This window comes from Trichosurus vulpecula, chromosome 1 (genome assembly GCF_011100635.1).
Source record: "Trichosurus vulpecula isolate mTriVul1 chromosome 1, mTriVul1.pri, whole genome shotgun sequence".
NCBI lineage: Eukaryota > Metazoa > Chordata > Mammalia > Diprotodontia > Phalangeridae > Trichosurus > Trichosurus vulpecula.
In genome coordinates, this window is record NC_050573.1 from 142,121,467 (window position 1) to 142,127,764 (window position 6,298).

Genomic DNA, 6,298 nt, shown 5'->3' on the forward strand with positions numbered 1-6,298 from the left:
TTGTAGAGGGCGTAGGTGAAACTTATGGAGAGGGTCAGACACAGTGAAGGGGCGGGGGGAAGCTGGAGATCGGTCTTCGAGCATACATTCTCACTCTCTCATTTTACAGATAAGGCGTTGAGGCCTCGGGAAGTTAAATAACTAGCCCAAACGGACACATGTATTAAGTAGCAGATTTAAACAAGTTTTCTGGCTTCGAATCCGGCGCTCTTCCCGCGCTACCTCAGCAAAGTTAGGCACCAGAGGCTGGTAAAAGGGATTGGAGCTGCGGAATAAAAAGTTGGCGCAGATGACATCCTCAGGCAGGAGAAGTAGTTTAAGAGGTAGGGAATAGCTACAGATTTAGATAATATTGTAACGGACTACCTATTGGATCTCCCACTCTGCCTCCGGGATCTCCATGGTGGGGAAGGGGAGGTGGGAAGAAAGGAGGGAAGAGGAGGAAGAGAGAGAGAGAGAGAGAGAGAGAGAGAGAGAGAGAGAGAGAGAGAGAGAGAGAGAGATGGGGTGGGCTATTTTCTTCAGAGCCTCATCTTAGGAGCCAGAAAGAGAATCTGAATTAAAGGTACAGTGAGAGTTCAAATAAGATAATATGTAAAGCATTTCGCAAATCTCGAAGCACTATATAAATTCTAATGATGACGATGATGCAAAACTGGTATGGGGCTATGCAAGCGGTGGTTAAAGTGCTAGATTAGCTGTGTGACCCTGGGCAAATCAATGAACTGCTCTCAGTCTCAGTTGCCTCATCTGTAAAATTGGGATAATGATAGCACCTACCTCCTGGGGTTCTTGTGAAGATGAAATGAAAAAGTATTTGCAAAGTGCTTTGTAAGCCCTTACGTGCTACATGAATGCTTGTTATTATTATTCATACCCTCTCAATCTGAACTGAGTTACTCATTTGTCTCCCTCTCCACTAAGGAAAGCAGTAACGTCTTGAATTTGAGCTGACCTTATTCAGAATTATTGAACACCAGCACTGGGAAGAATGAACCTTAAGGAATCATCTCACAGCTTCTTAGATTTTTTCTACTAGAAACCCCTTCTGCAGCAATATATTGTGGCAGCTATGTGGTGCAGCAGATAGAGTACTAGACTTGGAATCCAGAAGACCTGAATTCAAATTTGGCCTTACAGACTGACTACTTAAGTCATTTAACCACGATCTGTCTCAGTTTCCTTATCAGTAAAATTGAGATAATAATAGCTCTTACCTCCTAGGGTTGTTGTAACGATCAAATGAGAAAATACTTGTGAAACACTTTGCAACCTTAAGGTACTATGTGAAGGCTAACTTATTATTCTAGAATTTATGTGCAAAAAAATGGAGTGAAAGGCACTCGACATGTATGACTAGAAAAGTGAACTGACTATATAGGGAGAATGAAAGGCAACAGATGAAGTCATGGTACAATCTAAAGTGCTCTGGATTTGGAATCAGAAGGCTTGGGTTCAAATTTTAACTTTCCCTGTGTTAACTTGAGCAAATCACTTAACATGTCTGCATCTCAGTTGTTCTCATCGGTAAAATGAGAGGGTTGGATTATATATAATTTCTGAAGCCCTTCCAGTTGATGACCTTATAAATCTAACTGTAATTTATGATCCTTTCACCTTATATCTAAGATCCCTTACAGCTCTAAATCTTATTATCCCATTTGATAATTAAGTTGGCACTATCCCGTGACATTTTTTGTCTTACCTCTCACATCGTTTCCTTAATGTTCCATGTATTAATTTCTTCTCTCTTCAACTAGATTGCAAGCTTCTTGAGGGCAAGGACTGTGCCACACTTCTTTGAATCCCTCCCTAGCAAAAGCATAGTGTTCTGCATGCTGTAAGCACTAAGTAAGTATTTGTGAATTGGGCTTGACTTGACTTTATTTGACTTTTAGACACATTGCAAAACCCAAATACCACCTGTAAAATGTGGGGTTTGGATTCATTGCCCTATGGTATAATGGTTTAGGAAGAACACTGGGTTTGGAGTAAGAATATGAAGAGCTGAACACAGTTCTGCCACTTATTACCTCTAGGTCCCCGAGGAAATCATTTGGCATATCTGTGCTTCAGTTCGCTTGTCTATACAATGAAAGGATTAGACTAGAAAAAGTCCCTTCTGCCTCCAAAGATTGACAGCTACAGTAGGATACAGTAGGACAATATGTTATTGTCCTGGAGATACAAAAAGAACTACAGGAAATCTTTCAGGCTGTTTGCAGGAACTTGTTTGAGAACTTCAAAGTATAGATGAGATTGCAGGAGATAAAAAAGTATTGAGGATTCCATCTTTATCAGTAGAGGGTAATATTCTCACCAGTGAAATCAAGGATTGCTCAAAGTATCCCAGTTATGTACTTCTAAATGAGTGGAAGTTTTGTTTCCGTTTTATGGTATTGGGAGAGTGAGATTAGTCTCATATGGGGGTTGCTCAAATCCCCTTGAGCCCTGCAGCTCACTAGGCAGCTTGAGCCTTATAGAACTTCACTTCCTGCTCAGGGATCTAACTCAGAATAATGTTCATTCCAATCACCAGAAACACATGAGTCCTAATGCTGAATAGATTAAGGTTCTGGTGCTCAGCCCTACTCTGCCTTGGAAGAAGCAGCCTCCCTATCATTAGATTAGATAGCTGAAACAAATTATTATTTCTCTCTCATACAGTTATTTTAAAATTGGGGAGACTCCAGCTGTTTTCCCTGTTCTCTTTCCATCTCCAATCTCTCAAGGACAGGGCTGGTGGGAGAGAGGATTAATATTCTCCTCATATTGTTACTCTACCCAACTAGATCAGGCTTGTGTGGGGGGTATAGATTCTTTGTCTAGATTGCCCAAGGCTAGTGGCAGTCTGGGTATAGGGATAGTCTCTCTGGCCAAGAGTGATGTGATATCACTCTCAGCCCCTCACTGGAGTGAGTTCACTTCTCTTTGTAAAGTCCACCTCTCATTAACTACTAACCAGTCAGAGTTGTCTGCCACCCTCAGGAACACTCCTCTGCCAAAGGATATATAAACCATGAGCCCACCACCATATTTGTCTTTGGTCTAAAAGAGAGATGGCTAAATTACCATCCTTTTATTAATAAATGTGCTGGCATTATTAATAATATGATTAAATTACCCAGAAATTATGTCTCTCAAACTTTTTAGATGCCACGCAACTAGACAGAATATTTTCCTCCTTACGTTTTATCACTTGAGATGTACACAAGAAAGTAGGGGGCCTGTTGTTTCTAGCTGACTCTTCTAAGCTGATGTACCTTCCTTGACCTCTTTCCTGCTTTCTCTGCTGTCAAGTAGGAGGCAGCAGTGGACTATCCCAGCATTGGAAGCTGGTATTACTACATACTTTTAATATCACTTGTAAGATTTTCAAATTGCTTTTGTTACCCTGTCCAAGATACCTCCCCTCAAACCTCCATCCTTGACTCTGGGTTCATGGGAATTGTGTTTGATCCTGGGATTTCACCTCCAAAGCTGGTTCTGCCCACCTCCCTGAGTAAAACCCAAGGCAAATCTAAAACAGAGCTAAGTTATGGCTCCTGTCTAGGTTCTCCCTAAATGTGAGCTACAGGATGCCTTCCCACAAATGCATTCAGTCTGTAATATGGGTATAGAGAGAGAGTCCCAGGTCTCATCCAAGAGAAAATTCCCCAAAGTGTTTAATGTTGCAAACTGGGGATAGGGACATGGTGGAGACTGACAGCTCCTCTCCTGTCTTTCCCAGATCTTTTTCCTTCAGCACATGAAGTGGGGTTGGCCTTGTCCTCGATCTTCTTTCTTGAAGTTAGTAGCCAGAAATGCCCCAAGTGACTTGAAACTAACTCGAAGAACACTTGATAAGAACTGAAGAGGTCTCCTCTCTCCCACTCTTGCCAACTCCACCTTTCCCTTGACACTGGTTCAGGAAATAAATCTACATCAATAAGGAGAGAGTCCTATACCAATGGACTTTGGGAGTGCAATTACATTTCATTTTGTTTTCAAAATAAAGTCTCTCTTTCCCTGTTATGATCAGGACTGGAAAAATGACTCATGATTTTTTCTTGGATTTCCCAGTCAGGATTCAATCAGATATATTTTCTAGATCTTTGTGGTATAGTTGTGGAGGAGGACTTGACTGTACTGCATCCTGCCATTCCACCATCTTGACTGGTCTTCTAGTCTAGGATTTTTATCTGACAGTCAGAAGACCAGTTTGGTTGCATTAGAGCAGAGGTTCCCAAACTTATTTGGCCAACTGCCCCCTTTAAAAAAAATTACTCAGTGTCCTCCTAGAAATGTATTTTCTTTAACCCTTTAATGGCTTTTTAAAAAAAATGTGCATTATTTCCAAAAAATATATAATTTTTTTAAATGATGCATCTTAAATTGAATAAGTTATTGTAAATTCGTGGGGGTTTTCTTGCATTGAAATTTTGATGATGCAATTTGTGTCATGTAACTATACAGTACCATATTGTAAACAAGTCATTTCATGTACATATTCCTGCAAATGCATCTGGACTTCTGACGACATGTGACACACTCACCTTCCAACACTTGCTTGTTAAGACATGTTGGAGAACTTGACCACTGATCTGTTATAACTTGCATTTTGTGTGTTTATTTGAAAAATAATGTAATCACTACAACTTTAATTCTGTTATACAACAGATGAAACATGTATCAACAGTTTTTCAAAATTTTCTTATCTTCTCTTTTTTCCCTATGTTTTCATCACCCCTTTATTTTTATTCAATGTCACTCAATTGCACCCAAGGGTACTACTGCCCCCCACATCCTTCCAGTGCCCCCCCCCAGGGGGTGGTATCACCCACATTGGGAACCTGTGAAGGAGAAAAGTCAACAGCAAAGACTGAACCACAAAATCAGATCATCCTATTATTGGAAGGAATCTCTGAAGCCATTTAGTTCAGTCTATTCCTAAGCAAGCATCTCCTCTATAACAGCTGCAGCTTCCAGCCTCTACTTAAAGAAGTATAGTGGAAAGTGTTGGTTTTGGTGTCAGATGAACTGAGTTCTATGTGACTTTGGGTAAGTCACTGGGATCTCATTTCCTCATCTGTATAATGAGGTGTATTGGTAATTAAGGTGGGACTTTTTTTACTGTTTTAGAATACTAAATTAATTAAGTGTCTTTGATTGAGTCTTACTAGGTGCAAAGCTCCAGGCATACACCCTTTTGCTAAATGTAAAGCCCCAGGCCCCACATCTTTTTGCTAAGTAGGCTCTGAGCCCTCAGGGCCCTGAAGAGGATATAAAAACTCAAAGGTTAGCATTTTGTCTGGAGCTCTCACTCCTGGAGGAGTGTTGATGTGGAGACTCTGGGCAACCACTTTAAGAGCCTCCCAGCTCATGAACTGAGATGTTGATGCTTTCCTGGTAACTATGAATTGTGATTTGGTCTGTTTATATTGTCTCTGTTTGTAATTTGTTTGTATTTGCTCTGAAGTTCAGTTTGCTGACTTTTCTTCCTGAACTAAGTGAATTATATTTATATGTGTGATTAAAGTAAGATTGTTAGCCCCTTAACATTACTTTCCTTAGTAAAGCAGATCAAAAGAACTTGTGCTGACAGCTCTTGTTGCTGGTCTTGTTGGGTCTTAAACCCCACAACAGCTGCTAGCCGAATTGTTGCTACACAAGATTACATTCGGGGAGCTTTGAGGCTCCTTCCAACTCTACATACATGAGTTCTAACCTGAAGAACTCTGGTGATCTAGATGGGGAACTCACTACCTCCTGAGGTAGCGCTTTGGGATGACTCTAAATGTTAGTAAGTTGGTTTCTGTGTTGAAGAAAAATATGTCTCCTACAGCTTCTAGCTTTTCTTTTTGTTCCATCCCCTGGGTTCAAATAGAACAATCCTAATCTCCCTTCTATATAACTATTCTTCAAAATACTTCAAGACTGTTATCTGGTATTGCCTCTCCCTGACTTCTCTTTCTTCAAGTTAAATAACTTTCATCCCTTTAATGCACCTTTGTGGGTCAATGCCATCACCTTCTGGCCATCCTCCTCTGGCTGTGCTACATTTGCACAATCAGTACGGCCCAACCAAATTACGCAGGAACCTTGAATTCCAGGCTAATGAATTGAAATTTATCCTGTACACCTTTGGAAAATAGTGATGTTTTTAAATAGTGGACTGGCAAAGAAGAATTTTAAGAAGAAAAACAGGAATGACAATGAAACGCTGGATTTGGTGTATGAGACTTGGATTTGAATCCTGGCACCGCTACTATAGGAGTATCTAGGTATCTCAGTGGATAGAGCACTGGGCCTGGAATCA